The sequence below is a fragment of the Pelodiscus sinensis genome, chromosome 5 (assembly GCF_052426305.1).
Source record: "Pelodiscus sinensis isolate ZL-2025 chromosome 5, ASM5242630v1, whole genome shotgun sequence".
NCBI classification, from domain to species: domain Eukaryota; kingdom Metazoa; phylum Chordata; order Testudines; family Trionychidae; genus Pelodiscus; species Pelodiscus sinensis.
The window spans coordinates 62,704,673-62,722,263 of NC_143056.1; the positions used below are offsets into that span (position 1 = coordinate 62,704,673).

Genomic DNA, 17,591 nt, shown 5'->3' on the forward strand with positions numbered 1-17,591 from the left:
AGCTGTTGACCTGGGTCAAACCACAAGTTCCCATAGGAGTCTAAGCACAATAACAAATTCTCAATTTGCCGAGAAATGAACTGTGGATAAAGAGTGGCTGATACCACAGGCAGGAGACATATAGATCTCCCCTTCTTACTCAAGTTCCAGAATTCAGATCACATGGCTGCCTTAATACCTCATTTCCAACACTGCACTCTGGCTGACTCCAATTTAAGTAGGACTTTTGCCCCAGGGGCTGATAATATGTAAATACACAGATCTCCACAGACCAGCACCTCCAGAGTAGCATTTAGTGGGTCATGCCAACACAAACAATCCCCCTCATCTTCTTCCATTGGTAGGCCTTTGAAATGGCCACCGTGTGTTGGTGGTTCCTTTCGGCGTAGGACGCACAGTAAATGTAAAAAAATAAATTGGGGGAAAGGAGACTATTTCTAATCAAAGTGATAAAGTGGAACAGAATACGTCATTTTATTTTGCCAGGAGAGGCTTGAAGTCAGATTCAGATAGGTGACCGTTAAAACAATGTGGAAGCTTTTCTTTTAGTTATTTGAACAAAAAGAATGGCTTTGTGTACCTTTAAGACTCATTAGCAAATATTTTTATTCCTGTTATTGCACAAGTCAATACAGCAATGGAAGAATAAGCAGGATTATATTCGTCTCACAGTAGTATAGTAATTTAGAAGTGCAAAGTTTTTATAATAAATCGTCCCTAAACATTTTTTTAATTCCTGCCATTTCCCAGGCTGATGGGGTTCAGGGTACATTTAAAGCAGGGCTGTAGCTTTGGGAAATGAAAGTGAGATGGGTGTTCTTTTAATCCCTCAAATTTTAAGAGGAGCTACAATAATTCTCCTTAGGAGGGAAGAGCAGTGGCAACACTACAACTGTTTGAGAGTGAAGATTGTAAAATGGCAAGCGGATAGGAAATTCAATAGGGACAGATAAACCCTACATCATTGTTATGAGAAGCTGCCAATTAGGATAATTACAGTGGGGTTGAAAATTGTGATTTAAAATGCAGTTTTATAACATTAACAACCAGCCATATAAACCCCACTTGAACTCACATGGATCTTTAAATAAAAAATGCTTTCAGCCTGTCTGTACATGCCCCGAAGCCAGACATTAACAAAGAAAGAAACCCTAGAGAAGTATTCTATTACTCAGCATGACCGCCAGTAAATCCTACCACACTTGGGAGACTGCACTGTGAGTTCCCAGGACTACTGAGAACTGGTTACAAGAAGAATTTTGAACAGCTAGTAATTAGTGGTGAGTGCTGGTCTGTTTCCATTTAAAGAGAACACTCGCTTTCATTCTCTCACAAGTTGCTATATTAGCCAGGTAAAACAAGGAGGAAAGAATTATAGGTTCTGAAGCACTGCCAACTTTGTGGAAGCTCACACGCTCCTCAACACCACTGGGAATTGCCAAAGGGAGGAAAATGAATCAGCCAAGTGTGTGGTGAAAAATAGAATATGGAGCAGCTATCCCTTCAGCTCTGCAAGAGTTTTCCTTTTTGTAAATAAGAGACTTTTCGAGCTGAATCTCTCTCTCACCTATCTCTGTGCTTGCTCCCAGCAGGGAAAGGACTATGGTTATATCACTAAACAATATTATTTCAGATCCCACATCACTGCTCCATGAGCTGAGCTGTCATTTTATACAAAAACTCTTATAGCCTTGAACAGTTGAGGAAATAAGACCAATCAAAATCTGTAGGGAAACAGACATGTATATCACTGAGATCTGGATCCAAGAGATACCGTGACTGGCCTTTATTCTTTGCATTCAAGGTACAACATTGGACCTAAGCACAATGCACCAGTCATTATTCTCCAAAAGAGACAGCATGAAAAGTAAATAACTGCCTACGTGGAGCCCCCTTCCAATAAAAAAGGAAGCTCTCTGCCTATAGCAGAGAATGGCCTCTGGAGCTCCCCAGCGTTGCAAAGTAGGAAATTTGAGCGGTGAGCATGCATGTTCTGGCTATTCTTAGCCTTCCTCAACCTATAAGTATGGTGACAATATTTTCGGAACCAGTATTAGGGACACATTAGCCACGCCCCTGACCCCCATTAGCCATGCCTCTGGAGGGAACACTCTCGGGGTCAAGATGGACATATGACCAGAAGTAAAAGGTGTCATGTGACCACCTCAAAGAACTTTTCCCACCATCCTCCTACCAATAGGGATGAGTTTCACCCCCACCAAACCCTCCTCATGCAACTAACCTGCAATTGCATTATCCCAATGTGTGTCACGTTAACTTGGGGGAAGGTAGGGGGGAGGGGCGGAGAGGCTGGGGGAAGCGTTCCCTCTAAGAGTTTCCTCCCATGAGCAGAATGAATGTTGTGTTGTGCACCAGTACTGAGTTCATGTGGCTTGTCTGGATGTGCCACTGTGGCACCCAAGTTATTAATAAGTATCTTATAAACCTCTCCCTTTTTCCTCTGCTGCCATGTCTCCTCACCTTACTCCATCAGCTCCCCTGGTGCCCGCTGTCCCTCAACCCTTCACCCCCCTCTGCTGTCCTGACTCCTGCCCTTCTCACTCTCCTCAGCCCTCCTGGGACCTGCCCCCTGCATCAGCCTCTCTCTCCCCCCTGTGCCCACTCCTTCAGTAGCCCCACTCTGATCATGTGAGCTACCCCTCCTCATCCCCTCTCCTAACACCTCCCTCTCCTCTGGTTCTGGTTCTGGTCCCTCCCCTGCAGGTGTCTGCCCTTCTGCTTCACCCCCAGAATCCACTGGCACCTGCACCTTCCCTTACCCCTGCACCCTCCTGGTGCCTCCACCGTCCCTCACTGACCCTGGCCCCCTTGCCCTCTTTTTCCCTGATGCCCACCCCCTCACCACTCTCTACCCCAGTTCCCCTCATGCTCCTCTGTGCCCTCACACATGACTTGGTCCATCCCCGCCTTTCCTCATGTCCACCCCTCCTCTCGACCCTTCTCCCAGCACCTCCCCTTGCCCCCTCTTGCCTGCAATGCCCTTCCCCTCTCCTGTCCCAGCATCACCCTGTCCCCTCCCTACTCCCACTGACACCTCCCCTCCTGCCCTTTTTCTCATTGTCTGCACTTGGCCCCCTGGCATTTGTCTCTCCTCCACCCTGTCCCTTGGTGCCTTCTCCTTTCTTCTCCTGCCCTGCCCCCTCCCCTCAGCACAAGCCCCTTCCTCTCCTACCCCTCTTCCCCCTTCCCCTCCCCCACCTTCTGTCTTCCAGTTTGCAGGGCTGGAGTCTGTAATCCGGTCCCAGAAGTCCCCGCAGCCCTGGCCCCAGCTGCTTCCAGGGCAGGACCACTTGCCGGGCCTGGAGCTCGGCCGTGCGGTGCTAATTTTCCTGAAGCCCCCGCACCAGCTTTAGCTCCCATTAGCAAAAGCATGGGGGGAGGAGGAGAAGGGGGAGGCTGAGAGAGAGAGAACCCCCTTCCCTCCCAGATCCGCCATACAGAGCATGGCTGTGTAAGCAGGTCCATGCACTGCCACTCCCCCAGTGGGGTGGGAAGGGGCAGAGGGAGAAAGGGCCGTGCAGAGAGCGCACCAGCAGAGCTTGAACATACCCCGCTCTGCAGTGCTCCAGCTGGGCTCTGCGTGGTCTCTGCTGGGACTCTGGCAGCAGCTCCCAGGAGCGACATGCCAGGTTTATCCCCCTCCCGCTTCAGCAGTGGCGGCGGCTGCCTGGGTGGGCTGGCAGGGAAGGGCCACGGGGAGGAGGGGGAGAGAAGACATGCCGGACGGCGGCGCATGCTGCATGGGAGCTTGGTGCTCTGGATACTGCACGCCACTGGCAGCGGCCCTGGGTGCCCGCACAAAGCAGCAAGGGTGCCGCTTACATGCTGGGTGGAGGCGGGGAGTTGCTGCTGTGCTGCACTAGCACTCGGTGTCTGTGAGGGTGTCCCAAAAAGGGGGGGAAATGGCGATGCCATTTGTAGCTGGATCCCAACAGGTTTTCCGGGACATTTCCCGCCTTTATCGGGACACTGGGACAGAGGCCTTAAATCCGGGACTGGTCCAGAAAAAAAGGGGCATATGGTCACCGTACCTATAAGGCATCATGAGAAAATGTAAATTAGAACAGAGCCTGAACACATGGTGGGGCAAAGGCACGTAGAGATAAGACAACTGGGAACTTCTCCTCAACAGTGTTCCCTGTAAGATAAGCACTTGAGCTGACTGTCACCCAGTAGAGATTCAGGTGCTGCCCAGCTGATTAGCAGAGCACCTACAACCGCTAGCATGGTTTCTATTGGTGGCGCACATAAAATTTGTCCTGCAAATGGATGGAAAAAATTAGACGGAACATCACTTCCAGAGGCTGAAGAAGAGCATCCAGGATCTTTTATACATCTTGATAGCCCTATAAAAAGGAATCAAAATTTAACCAGACTGCATGCATGATTGTCCAGTAGTCCTCAGCTTATTTGAAGACTTTCTCCAGGAATAATAGTTTCACATACTAACACATGTACTTCATCTCCACTGGAAGGATTTCTGTTCAGAACAATTGGTGTGTTCCATGGCTGTAGATTTTAAAAAAGCAAGTCTGCTTCTCATCCATCAAATCATGAGTCAAGAGAGCAGCCACAACTGTAGTAAAACAACATGTAAGAGGGTGACTGGAACAACAGCTTTACAACCTGGAATAAGGAGTCACATTACAATAACTGAAGAGCTGTTTGCAGCTCAAACAGTTTTATACTGAGGTATTATTTCAATTAAAAAGAGTAAGTTTTATACAAACTTAATATTCTAACATACATCCCGCCACCATGGCCAATTCTCTAGGCCCATTTCACCCTACGACCACCACAAGAAATACCTGTGTGTCAGATCACTGAAGAAAGCATTACTGTGAAAACCAAACAGCTGTGGCTCTGTTCTCCCATGACATCTCATTTCACCAGGCACGACCACGCTATCATAATAGGACCTGCAGCCATACCACCTTGTGCAGTGATCCCTTCAGTTCACACAAGTGAGGCAAACAGATCAGCTCTTGTACAGAAAATGAACACCCAGGTGTTTTTTAAAACATGGTGTTGACAGTTGAGTGTGAGACGAGTTCCTCTGATTAAATATCGTAACTAGCATGATGGGTGCCAAAGGTGTTGGCTTTTGAATAAAAAGTTCTGACCCTTGGTCATTAAGAAAAATCATACTACACTTCTGTAAAAGCAGGGGTGTTAACCTGTTTCTTGGACAAGTTATATATGGAGATATACCATCTCATAGATCTGGAAGGAACCTTGAGAGGTCATCGAATCCAGTCCCCTGCCCTCACAGCAGGACCAAGTACCATCCCTGAAAGATTTGCCCCAGATCCCTAAATGGCACCCTCAAGGATTGAACTCTCAACCCTGGGTTTAGCAAGCCAATGCTCAAACCACTGAGCTATCCCTCCCTCCTATTAATTACTATTCCAAGTTATATTTTACCTATTTATAAACAGCCTTTTAACAGTTCATTAAGTGAAGAAATTATCCAGCTGAAATTGTAAAGACCGTCTACATTTAAAAAAAACCCACACATAAGCCCACCATTCCTCCACTCCTGCAACACAAACTAACAAGCTCTGAAGTACTACTTAAAACCAAGTGCTACCACTTTTTAAATGGTTATTGGTCGTGATCAGCCCTAGGGAGAGCCTCGAGTTAACTACAAAACCAAGCACAAACTGATGTTTTAAATTATATTAAAATGTGTTGACCAACCTGTTTAAAAAATGACCCACCGCACCTCTGTCTAGACAGAGCCAAAGCCTCGTCTATTCTCTCTCTGTACTGCTATTGCTATTCAATTAGATCGCCTGGTGACAATCACACCACAACCACAAGAGTGAACACAGTCATACCAATAGGAGACGTCAGTATTACGGGTGCTACAAGAAGCAAAGCTACGACACTATAGCAAGCTTAGATGCTTCCTATAGCAACATAAAAGGTTTTCCAATTGTGAAAATGAACAGCAGTAGTTGGTCAACAAAGAATTCATCCATCACCTTGGTTGCAACTTATTCTGGGAGTTGGGTCAGCATTTTCACACATGAATTTACGATGTCATTTAGGTTGGGTACTGAATAGTAACTTTTGCTTTCTTATTTAGTCAGTTTCCATTCACTTGTGCAGACATACTACCAAAAGGCTATTCTGCAGACTTGCACATCTGTTGTAGGGAAATAGCTTAAAGTCTTTGACCCTTGAGGTCAGAAGAAACCATCATGATCATCTAGTCTGGGGTGAGCAATAAGCAGCCTCTATGCAGTTCATAAGGGCTGGCCCCAGTAGGCTGCCAGACATGCTATTTACCAATGCGTCTGCAGGTACGGCTGTTCTCAGCTCCTGTTGGCCATGAATCACTGTTCCCGACCAATGGGAGTTGTGGGAAATGGTGTCCGAGTCCCCGGCATTTCCTGCAGCTCCTACTGGCCAGAAACAGTGATTCATGGCCAATGGAAACCACAAGGCGCTGTACCTGCAGACATGCAGGTAAATAAAACATTTGGCAGGCTGCCAGAGGCTAACCTTGGTGAACTGTGTGCCCAGCCTGTGAGTTGCTCATTGCCTACCCCAATCTAGTCTGATCTCTTGCACATCACATTGTAGGCCATAGAACTTCACCCACTCACTCGTAATAGACCCCTAATCTCTGGCTGAGTTACTGACATCTTTAAACGATGGTTGCAAGATTTCAATTTATACAGAATACACCATTTACACTTGTTTAAACTTGCAAGTGACCCAGGCCTCAGGAGGATGCAAAAAAACCTCAAGTTCTCTAGCAATCTGACCCAGGGGAAATCCCTTCAACCCCAAATTTGGAGCTCATTTAGACACTGAGCGTATAAGGGGAGACCCACCAGCCAAATAACTAGGAAAGAATTCTCTGTATTACAGGCAGTCCCGGGTTACGTACAAGATAGGGACTGTAGGTTTGTTCTTAAGTTGGATCTGTTTCAACAGCGGCTGAATCTGGACACCGGTTCCGACTTACATACAGATTCAACTTAAGAACCCCAGGCGTCCCCAAGTCAGCTGCTGCTGAAACTGATCAGCAGCTGATTCCAGGAAGCCCGGGGCAGGGGCTTCCTGTAGTCAGCCACTGGTCAGTTTCAGCAGCGGCTGACTTGGGGACGCCTGGGGCAAAGCAGCTCGGGTGCTGCTGGGTTGGTCCAGTAGCGCGGCTGCTCCTCGGCGCTACTGGACCAACCCAGCAGCACCCCAGCTGCTCTGCCCCAGGCGTCCTGATTCAGCCACTGCTGAAACTGATCAGCAGCGGCTGAATCAGGACGCCTGGGGCAGAGCAGCTGGGGTGCTGCCGGGTTGGTCCAGTAGCGCCAAGGAGCGGTGCTGCGGGACCAACGGGCAGCGCCCCACCTGCTCTACCACAGGCCCCGGGCTTTGCTCCACGTCTCTCTGGTCTGCTGGGGGGGGGGGGGGGCACTAGCTGCGTCCCCCCCCAGAAGACCAGGGAGACGCGGAGCAAAGCCGTGGAGGACCCGGGCCGGACCCGCGGCGCTGCCAGATCAGCTGGAAGCGCCGTGGGTCCGGCCCCGGGTCCTCCGCCGCTTTGCTCAGCATCTCCCTGGTCTGCACACCAGGGAGATGCTGAGCAAAGCGGCGGAAGACCCGGGCCGGACCCGCGGCATTTCCAGATCAGCGCCACGGGTCCGGCCCGGGTCCTCCGCCGCTTTGCTCTCCGTCTCCCTGGTCTGCTGGCTCCCCCAGCAGACCAGGGAGACGGGAAGCAGCTTCTCTCGCCCTGGAGGAGGCGGGCGGCGGGACCAGGCGTCCTGCCGCTCCAGTCCTCCGGGGCGAGAAAATCCCCATTCGTAACTGCGGATCCAACATAAGTCGGATCCACGTAACTCGGGGACTGCCTGTAACTCACAACCCTATCTCGTGTCATATCCCCAGCAGCTGGAGATGTTTGCTACCGGCCCTTGCCAGTGGGCAGCATGTCCTTATAGGCAAATCTCATCATACCATCCCTTCAATAACCTTATCATGCACTTAACACAGTGAATCTCTTACCAACATAAAAATAGAACATTTATTTTAGCTCAATTAGACTTGAATTAATATTTACAATTTAAATAGATATACAGGTACTTATTTTTAATCTTTATTTGGTATTTGAATTTGCACAGTTGCATTAAATTGGAGGAGGGGGAAGTGTCAACATTCCATTTCAATATATACAAATAACCTTACTTCAAACTTTAGAAAGGTCTCAAGCAGTATTTTTTCTTGCTTTGTCTATCTGTACATTTTGATTGACATATTTTGGCATAGGTTTGTTGCATATGGTGAAAGTGACATTTACTAACAATAAGTATGTAAACCTTTCATGCTTACCAATATACCCAGCCCATAAAATCCTAACTTTTGACTGAAATATTTTTCAGCATACGTATGAAAGCATTAATTATTCTTTATAAAAGGGCTTTTAATTTTTAAAGAACAAACACAACACTGTATTTTTCCCCATTGAACATTCAGTGCAGACCAAGGTCTAGAGAGTGTCAAAAAGCAAGCTTTTCATCTTCATGTTGATGGAGCCACCAAGTTTACTCAATCAAAGCATTCATTCAAAATGACCTGAGAATGAACCTCCCCCTCAGGCATGAGCAGTGGAAGCTTGCTGTGTATAAGCAAAGCCTACTCCTTTCCAAAAGGATCCCATCTGGACAAAGCAGAAATCAGGAAAATGCTTCATTTGATCATGAGTTACAAAGATTAAAGCAACAATCTCCAAAAAATCCCATGAAGAGGAAGAACAATTATTCTTAGGATACATTAAAGCATAGGTTCCCAAACTAGGAGGTGTGAAGAAATTCCAGTGGGGGGTGCAAAGCAACCTAGCCCCCTTCCCCAAGAAAGAGCCTGGTCAGTCTGGTAAAAAAAATTCAGAAAATACCATGTGAAATGTCCGGTATTATCTGTTTTTCCTGGCTCGGGCATCCACTGGAACACATGCAGCTTGGGCTGTCCAGGGCAGGAGGAGGATGGAGGGTCCCGGGCAGGCTTCTAAATGGCTGCCTTAAAAGGGCAACTTTTTTTTTGGGAGGGGAGGGGGGGAAACAAGTTTTGCTGTTATTTGTGTTTTTAGGCCCGAGTCAGTTCCTTTTTTTGCTCAACAACTTTTGCTACCAATTTTGTGTGTGTGTGTGTGGGGGGGGGGGGTGGAGAGAAGAGCACGTCTGAGGGTTTCTCAAAAATCAAAAAAAAGGCGTGATGCTGAAAAGTTTGGGAACCACTGCATTAAAGGCTTGCTGTGGAGAAATACTGCTTAAAAGCATAAGTCTCTCAGTTCAGAAGATAGGAACAATGAAGCTATAAACACCTCGGTATGGATATTTGGTAAGGCAAAGAAACACTGCACCGAGCAATGTTTTGTTGTAGGTTAGTATTCAACGAACACTTTCATTTTCCTAGTCATATTGGCATAAAGCTATTTCTGTTGGGCATGAGGAAAGGGAGAGCTTTGACAAACTGAAATGGGAAACTTCAGGAGCTACCAACTTAAGTAACCTGGATTTCAGGGGAGGGAGGGTATTTGGTTACAGCCCACAATACGATATGAAACTTGATCACTACTCCAATAAGCTTCAGTTTAGTAATTTTATTTAAATTCACTATGGAGTTTACTGGCATTTTCTGATTTCACATATCAACATCAGACTCCATTCCCTATCTGTTTACAACAGGCTCCCTAAGAATCAGTCTTGGCATGAACAAAAAGCTTATGCCCCAATACATAGTCTCTAAGGTATAATAGGGCCCCCTTGTTTTTGCTGAAATAGACTAACACATCTGCCTCTCTGAAATCTATTATCAGTCTTGGCATGGTGGCTGAGGGGCAGGAAAGCAACTGCAATTCCCAACCTCACCTGGCAGGAAACAGCCTAAACTTTCAGTAGCTCTCTCTCCACAAGTCTCTACCATATGAGAAAACTACCAGCCCATAGCATTTAGCAAGCTGGATTCAAATGGTAGCATTACAAGCCCCTCTCAAGTGCTACTAACATGAATTAAAAAGTTTAGTTGATAAATTTTCCTCCTACAAACAATAGCTACCCAAAGTCCCAGTTCTAGTACGTATAGATTTTCTCTCCTGTGAGATGATTTGATCATCACCCTGTATGAATGTTCATGTGCTGAACTATCTACTTCACACGTTCCAATATACTTGTGTGAAGAAATCTGCTTGCCTTTCATCACTGGTCCCTTCATAGTCTCTTTCTGAGAAGCCATTGGAACATGCAGCTCCCATTATGTTTAGTGAAAGTCACATGGATAAATCTCCAACAACTACTCTGCTGATGTATATTTGGAATGTCAGAAATTAGCTGCGGGGGAGAAAAAAGTATATTTTTTATAAAAATTACCAGTGTATGAAATAACTAAATATTCATCGTCATGGGTTAATTTGCAATTTGAATGGGTCAGAGAGGTTCAATTTCTACTGGACTATCAGTATCAGAGACTTCTATACTCCAGTTTGATCACAGGTAGGAGACATCAGAAATGCAAGTCAGTGATATTAACATGGTTTCACTGAGCATTAGTGGATAGTTGTATTATCCTTAAAAAAAAAAAACTAACAACTTTTATGTGAGTAGAAATTTGTGAGTGGAGGAATGGATTTAATATTTTACTCCTGGTTACTATGCTACTCGTTCCCATATTCCAGGAGTAGTGCATTAGTTCCATGAAACGGAAGAACATAATAATCACAAAGAACAAAGCCACTGCATGGCAGTTTATATCTGGTTCACTATTCGAGTCTAGAACAAAGATGGCTGGCAAATGAAAATCTGTTCCTATTAAAATGCCTAATTTTTAACATTTTCATATTAAACAGATGCAAAGTCAAATGCCAAAATTTTTTCACATAAGAGACTTCCAGAAAAAAATCCATTTTGGGAGGATCAAAATAAAAACCTTTTCAGCTTGCTATCTATCTGTTTACAGGCAGAAAGTGAGATTAAGAGCCTTCTGTTGAGCAGCTGCATTTTGATTTTCCTGATGGAACATCCAGGGCTTCTTTTGGCAAAGTTGCATTTAAATTTTGAAAAAAGGGCATTTTCCATCAGAAAATTATTCCCAACTTGCCCTGGACTGCTATTCTTTATTCACAATGCGTAGAGTATACAAAGCAGAACACAGACAGACATTCCTTAAAGGAAGGGTTTATAATCTAATGCAGCGTTTCCCAAACTATGGGCCGCAGACCGGGAAAAAAATACCGGGCCTCAGTATGGCTGCCGGGAGGGGAGCAGAGCAGGGCAGGCTGGGAGGAGGAACCGGCCACCGGGAAGCAGTACTGGGGGCAGTGGGGCTGTTCTGGTGGAGATCCGGGCAGGTGGGTGGGCAGCCAAAGCAGGGATGGGAGCGGCAGGTCTGTCCCGCAGAGATGCGGGCGGCGAAAGCAGGACTGGGGGAGTGGGGCTGTCCCATGGAGATCCAGGCATGTGGGTGGGTGGCAGAAGCAGGGTTGGGGGCAGCGGGGATGTCCGGCAGCGGAACCAGGTCTACACAGGGGGAGGGGGAAGCTGGCCGGGGGAGATCAGGAGGAGGAGGACGGGAGAATCAGCTGCTGGAAGCAGGTCTGGACGGGGCAGCGGGGGGAGGTCAGGAGAGCGGGGCTGACCGGGGGAGATTGGTGGGTGGCGGGGGAAACTGGCCACTGGAAGCAGGGCTGGATGGAGGCAGGAGGGCTGGACTAGGGAGATCAGGAAGAGAAAGGGGGGGTGAGGAGCAGGGGGAGTGGGACTGACCTGGGCACATGCAGACCCTGGCAGATGAGTGAGTCTGGCCGGGATTCCATTTTGCCCCGCCCCACACATACCTTCCCCGAAGTAGTTGAGAACTGCCTGGCAGGTAGACACACTCAGACAGCGTGAGCACATCTACCAGCCAGGCAGCTACGGACTAATACACCTAATTATAATAAAACGTACCTAATTAGAAAGTACCAGACAAAACCTTCAAATACTGGACTGTCCAGTACAAAACCGGATACCTGGCAACCCTACCCTTCCTTGCACCCTCCCTCTTAGCCAGATACCCTACCCCCAATCTGCATCGGGTCCCCCAAACCCTGGCCCAAGCTGGGTAGAGGATGCAGCCAAGTGAAACACTGAAAATTTATTCATTTTTCATTTGTTTTTAATATGCGTTTATATTTTTGGGCTGCAAAAGACAGTACTGAAAAAAAATGGGTTCCAACTAAAGTAAAAAGTTTGGGAAACCTTGATCTAGCCAGCTTTCTATCCATCTTACAGTCCATTTATCCAATCCATATTCCCTTAACTTGCTGGCAAGAATATTGTGGGTGACTGTATCAAAAGCTTTGCTGGCACTGGGGGCTTTGGTAGGACCAGAAACAACATATTTTAATATTCATTGCTTATTGAATATGCAAATGAATGTTACCGGTCCTCCAAAAGCTCGTGAATGGATTCACTGGTCCCCGAGTCAAAAAGTTTGGGAACCCCTGATCTAATGATAAATATAACAAGTGAGAGCTACATACTATAGGGGAAATAAGGGGAGAGAGGATGAGGTCACCTGATCATTTAGATTTGCTAGCATGTTTGTTTGGGCAATTCCTTTCTCATATATAAAGTAAGAATAAAATACAAGCCTTCTCCTTTGAATTCTTGATCAGCACACCTAAAGTTACTCAGATTTCACTTAATCTTTCTAAAGAAAACTACTATTTATTATAGGATCTATTTTCTGAGCCATTTCACATTTATTTACACCAATCATTGCTCTTTTGTTTATATAGAATTCTTTACTTTTTAAAAAGTGACTAAGCACTCTGATTTCCCCTTCAGTGCCCAAAGTAAACACTTAACCACAAAACATATCCCCTGGTGATGGCAACCCCGCCATCTGTTCTCCATATTAGGGATGTAAGTGACCACTACTTGACTACTCGCTTTCCCTCCCCCATCTTGCTGCCTCGGTTCAAAGGCAGCAAGAGGGAGGGGAGATGTAGGAGTAGTGCTAAGGGGAGCTGGCTTAAAAGCCGGTTCCCCCAGCACTGTCTCTGCGCCTGGAAGGGGTGGAGGGGGGAGTAGGGGAGGCAGAGGCACAGTGGTCCAAGACCTGGTGGGAGCCAGGACTTCTCAGTCCTGGGACCTGGCGGGAGTCGGATCTACCCCTGCTTCACCTCTGCATTTTAAATATAGTAGGAACCGGGCTGCCTTCATGCTCAGCTCCTACTACATTTAAACTGCAGAGCAACAGCGGGGCCCCTTATCAACTAATCATGTTGTCGATACAAATTGAAGTAGGTTTGGGACCTGGCGGGAGCCAGGACTGAGCAGTCCCGGTTCCCCCCTGGAATCTCTTTCTCCACAAGCCCACATGGCACAGGGATAAGGTCAGGAGCACTTCATGGATGCTAGTGGCTCCAGAGTGAAGTGCACTGTGTTTCTGGTCTAGAAAGTCTAGGGATGGTTCTCTCCCACTTCCACTCCAAATACTGCAATATTCTCCTGAGGCTGCTTCTATGCCAGTTTCTACTGGCCAGTTTCTTTGGTTCCTGATTTATGTTCTAATGCTCTTCTGTTTAATCCACAGATTAAAAGGGAGCATTCAACATAAGTATAGATTAAGCTCAAAATTCATGAATTCTATGCAGTACTCTGAATAGTGAATCAGCAAGGTCCTGCTGATTGTTTAATTAGAACTGGCTTCTGGGTTGTATCCAGAATGCTATTCACTTTTCAGCAATACAAAAAAATGTCCATCACAAAAAGTCCAGACATACCAAGCAACATTAAAGAGTTTAAATACATGTATGTAAGTGGATCTTGTGAACTTTCAAGATGCTACATTAAGCAAACTGTTTTTTTTTTTCAAAAAAAGACTATGTTTCAAAGTCCCATTCAATCCAGAAGACTATTTTCACTTCTCATAACTAACATGGAATAATCACATTTCAAAGGCAGGCAACAAAAAATTACTTCATTTGCACTGAGCGCGCTCAGCAATCAGAAAATATCACTTCATTCAATTCGACCATTGCTCCTCTTGAAAATTAAGGCTGATGATTTTGCAGGTGCAGCATTATCTCTAGGTAGACCCTGAAATCCCCTGCTCCTCTAGTTGTACTTCCAATATTTCTTTTAACACTGAGGCTGAAGCCAAGGCAAACATACAACTCCCTCTCTTTCTGATCCTTAAATCTGGTGTGCACGTAGAATTGCTCACAGATACATTGAAATGGACAGAGTCATTTGTTTTTCTCTAAATTCTTTACGTTTGTATATGTGGGTTTCAGCAGCTTAATGCACATGCCTATCCAATATGCAACGCCCCAGGTTGTGGTTTTCATTTAAAAAAGACTTCCTACTTATGTGCTTGTTCTCTTTCTTCTCCTTTTGTGTAATTTCCATTATGCATTTAACCATGGGCTGAAACATCTTTGCAAAAGGTGCTACAAGATTACCAGTTGAGTAGTTAAATATACATATTAGTTTCAGAGCTTTTGTATTATGGTACAGTCTACACTGATAAGTACTAGGAAAAATTTTTCAAAATGTACGAGAAGGCCAATGAAAGCAGTAAAAATGCCAGATTCTTGCCCCAAATGGCTTTATATCAGGTACAAATTTTGTCCAGAATTATGTAAAAGACCAGGCCTTACCCATCTCCATGTATTCCACGCTATGCAACGGAGACTATAAGAACAGAAGAACGACCACACTAGGTCAGACCAAAGGTCAGTCTAACTCAGTATCCTGTCCTCCAACAGTGGCCAATGTCAGGTGCCCCAGAGGGAATGAATAGAATAGGTGATCCCTCCCGTCACTCATTCTCAGCTTCTGGCAAACAAAAAGTGGGGACACCATCCCTGCCCATCCTGGCTAATAGCCATTGATGGCCCTATCCTACATGAATCTATCTAGTTATTTTTTTAACCCTGTTAAAGTTTTGGCCTTCACGATATCCTGAGGTAGAGAATTCCACAGGTTGACTGAATATCCTGTTCAGCAGCACTGAGATACGGTCACTGTTCTGTTTCCACGATATGGAGAGGCCAGTTGGGATCTACCCAGATCTAAGTGCAGCAATAGTCGCTTTACATTACTTTGACAAACACTCCAGGGAATCATGTAAAGATTAGGGATGTGAACAGATAACCAGTGATGCTTACTGGGTAACGGTTAACCAGTTCCGAAGCAGGGCTGCTTTGGTTCCAGGAGCCAGCCCCTCATGATAGGGAGCTGGCCCTGGCAGCCTGCTCCATGTGGCCGGGAGCCAGCATCCTACCCTATGTGGGAGCTGGAAGCAGGAGCCCAGCAGGCTGATGGCTGCTCTAGTTGAGCTAGAGTGGTGTACCGCCCAGGATCCTGCTTAGTCAGTTAACCAGTTAAACATTACGTTAATCTAATATTTATATCCCTAGCAATGATTCCCCTTCCTACTTGGTTCTGGCCATGAGGCCAGTCCAGACAGGGTCCCAGATACACAGCCTCTCTCTAATCATTCTTGAAAAGCCATTTGTGATCATGTTGCCATAGCTATCCAAGCCATCTAACCACAAAAGCATGCTACAGAGCTGTGGGGTTAGTCAGCCATTTCCTCAGTATTTTCAGCTAGCTCCTATGATTCTATTCTACTATCGAATACCACAGTAAATGCAAGAGACTAAAACAAGGAAAACTGTCTTCTCTGCAATTGTAGTCAGATAGGTCTCTTCTTTGTAGAGACCATTGCCACAGTACACTCTTAACACACCAAAAAGAACAATTCCACTTTGTGGAAGGTTATTACCACCACACTCTAGAATTAGAAGAAAAGAGAGAGCTGCAGTGAAGTGCAGTAGTGAGATAGCAGCATACAATAAAATAAAAGGTGTAAGAGCAACACAAGAACACAGCATAACTATATCCTAGAATCATGGCATCCAACCAGTTCTGAAGCAGTAGACATTATAGAGGCTACTGCTATAATGAACTAGCATCACTCAACCAGCCAAATAGCCACGTGGCTAGTGGTTAGCATATTGGAAACCGCGATCCTACATAATGCAGAGATATTAAACTGCGAGTAAGTGGAAGACTTAGGATACAATACTTTGTTATTAGGTTGTGTTCCCCAATACATATAAAAAAAATCAAAAGTTGGGGGAACATGAGGTGAATAAGCAGCTTTTTCTCAAGAGGGGTAATTAAACAGGCAGCGACTAAAACAGCTTGCGACTGTCCCACATCCCAGATGGTGCTGGAAAGAGAACATTCCCAGTTATATATTCATGACAAAGTGTAATTATGTCTTTCTACTAATAAAGGTAATTATTCATTTCCCATAAATCCCATGCCTCCCACATGCTGTTCTGCTATTTCCTTTCTGCGGCTGCCCTCTTGCCTTTCTGCAGCTGTTCTGAAGAAATAAAAGCAAGACATAGAAATGCATGCCCCCACTCAGCAAAACGGCAAGTCTACAGAGACAGAATTTAAGCCTGTGCACCTTTCTAATAATGCTGTTCTTGGAAGGGGAGGGCACTGACAACACATGCACCTACCACATGCCAAGACTGCTTCAAGCACAAGAGGTCAGGATACTGCACTAGAGACAAAAGATTAAGCAACATGTTACCACATAGATGCATAATAAATATTATGCATCTATGGGGCCTAATCTGGGTCTTTCAGAAAGAAGAGAAGAGGAAGTGACTTGCACTGACTTTTCTGAGAGAGTGTAAGCACAGTACTAGAAGGGGCATGCAGATAATCTGTGGCTAATCAGATTTAATTCCATCTCCCAAGTTCAACCCTACTCAGACACTTCTTTGGATCATTTACTTTTGCACAATAAAACTCTGAATGATTAGACTAATCCATCAATCTTTAGCTCAGAAGCAGCATCGCACTCTGTCAAATATCCAAAGCTCAAGTGCAAAAATGGTTTAAAACTAACAGGCAATGGGATGGTTCACCAATATTCGCTTATTAAGTAGTTAAACGTGCAGAAAGTGTCAAACATCTGATTCCATTAGAGCAGGGGTGGGCAATAATTTTTAATAGAGGGGGGCACTCCAAGATTTTGATAAGTGGTCAAGGGCTGCACTTCTGTGGAAGGGATGAAGGGTCTGGGACAGTGAGCGGGATGTAGAAGGGAGCTTGGGATAGAAGACTGAGGAACAGAAGGAGATGTGGGTTCTGAGAGCGAGTTTGGATGAATGAGGGGGTTATAATCTGGGACAGGGGTTTGGAGGTGTTATGGGTGCAGGAGAGGATTCTGGCCTGGGGGAAAGGTGTAGGAGGGGGTGCAGAGTCTGAGAGAGAGTTGTGACCAGGAGGAGGTGGGGAGAGGGGATACAGAGGGCTTGTGTGGTCACCTGGGGCAGGTAGTTGGGGGGAAGAAGGGGTAGGTGCCAGCGGCAGCTCTGGCTGGGAGCTGCTTACCTAAGCAGCTCCTAGTCAGCAGCTCTGCAGACTCTGGCCTGTGTGCTGGGCAGCTGCTAATGCACAGGAAGGGAGGGAGGGAAGTGAAGAGGGTTGGGACCGGCTCTGTTCAATATCTTCATCAACGATTTAGATATTGATATAGAAAGTACG

The 17,591-nt window shown here is 45.9% G+C and overlaps 1 protein-coding gene across 4 annotated transcripts in view; it reads right to left on the reverse strand.

Annotated features, from left to right (window-relative positions):
• The window catches only part of RMDN3 (regulator of microtubule dynamics 3), an 86,557-nt gene that overhangs the window by 25,406 nt on the left and 43,560 nt on the right, over positions 1-17,591 (reverse strand). The window lies entirely within an intron of this gene.